Genomic DNA, 1,993 nt, shown 5'->3' with positions numbered 1-1,993 from the left:
TTATGATGTCGCTTTATTCTTAGGTTTTTATAACAGTTTAGTGCCTCTAACAGCAGTTAATCAAATTTCTGAAGGATTCAGTTGACAGATGTCAACTATTTTTAGAACATATGCTTGACTCAGTACACTCTTTTTCCCATTGGCTAGCAACAAAAGAGTTGGAGGCATCACAATTTCCTCCCTAGCCCCGCAGGCTCACCTGGGCTTTGTCACAAGTTGTCTCAGGGCAGCCGGAGGAGGAAAACCCTAAAGCACAAGGGCTTTTCAAGCCCCTGTTGTGCCACATTCGCTAATGTCCTCTTCGCTAGAGCAAGTCACATTCCAGGCCCAGAGTCAATTTGGGAGAGTAACACTCAAGGGCATGGGCGTGTGATTTAGTGTGATCCATGGGCCCGTATCTGACAATCTATCCCATCAGAGGCCGGGCGCGGTGGCTCATGCCTGTAATCTCAGCACTTTGGGAGGCCAAGATAGGTGGATCACGAGGTCAGGATTTCAAAACCAGCCTGGCCAAGATGGTGAAACCCTGACTCTAATAAATTACAAAAATTAGCCAGGCGCAGTGGCAGATGCCTGTAATCCCAGCTACTTGGGAGGCTGAAGCAGGAGAATTGCTTGATCCCGGGTGGCAGAGGTTGCAGTGAACCAAGATCGCGCCACTGCACTCCAGCCTGGGTGACAGAGTGAGACTCCATCTCAAAAAAAAAAAAAAAAAAATCACAACCGGCAAAATTCAAAAGCAGATGCATTTCATACTGCTTTAAACCTGTGTCAGATTTTTGGGTCTGGTCACTAGATTGCTTTTTATTAAACTTTATGGTTCTCTCTTTGTAGTTCATTTTGCTTTATTTTGAGATGGAGTCTTGGATCTGTCACCCAGGCTGTAGTGCAAAAGTGCTATCTTAGCTCACTGCAAACTTCTGCCTCCCGCATTCAAGCAATTCTCCTGGCTCAGCCTACCGAGTAGCTGGAATTACAGGCATGCGCCATCACACCCGGCTAATTTTCGTAATTTTAGTAGATACATGGGTTCACTATGTTGGTCAGGCTCGTCTCGAACTCCTGACCTCAGGGAATCCACACACCTTGGCCTCCCAAAGTGCTGGGATAACAGGCATGAGCCACCGCTCCCGGCCCATTTTGCCTTTTTGCTTACTTTTGTTAACAGTATTAATTTATTAAGTGTAAACATTGAAAATATACCGAAAAAATAGTTGGAGAACATTAGTTTCAACCCAGAGGGTAGACTTCATTAGTCTAAAATAGAAAAGACAGTTAAATTACAATGCTTTAAAGGCTATCATAGAGATGTGGTAATGTGGGGAGGGGATCCAGCTCCAATTCCCATGTAAGTAAGAGAAGGAAAGCATTCTGGGCAGACGGAACCATGCTGCACGGCCCTGAGCAGCTCACTGTCCCCTAAGGAACAGTGTGAAGATTGGTGTGACTAGGGCTTAGAACTCAGAGCTGCTCAGACCTTAAAGTGTATGTGAATCACCCGGGGCTTGTTAGGACGCAGATTCCGACTCAACAGGTCTGGGTCCAACCAGAGGTTCTGCATTCCTAGTGAATTCCCGTGAGTTGCACCGGCTTGCAGCACACTGGCCTGGGAGGACTAGGGCAGTTTAGGGTAGATGTCGTCTTCTGCCTTCATTCAAAAAAGGCATGAATGCTATTTGTTTAAAGTGAGTGCCTGCTAGATGAAAAATCAGATGTGCTTCTCCTCCTTGTTTCTTCAACAGAAGAAGCTAGTCTTGTGTTGCTTAAGTTCCAGGGAAGAGCAGACCTAACATTCAGTTTTGGCCTTATGTCTATCTCCTGCATCCCAAATGCTCACAGTGCCTAGGTGACTGGTCACAAGGGAGCCATCACACACAGGAACTGTGTGCCCCTCACACTGTGTCAAGACTTCTTAAACAATCGCATGAGGTTCAGAGCTCCAGAGACCCCATCGTGATGACAACAATATGCAGTGTTACCCTTAATCTTCCAA

Source organism: Theropithecus gelada, chromosome 11 (genome assembly GCF_003255815.1).
Source record: "Theropithecus gelada isolate Dixy chromosome 11, Tgel_1.0, whole genome shotgun sequence".
Taxonomy (NCBI): Eukaryota; Metazoa; Chordata; class Mammalia; order Primates; family Cercopithecidae; genus Theropithecus; species Theropithecus gelada.
This window is presented reverse-complemented; position numbering follows the sequence as displayed.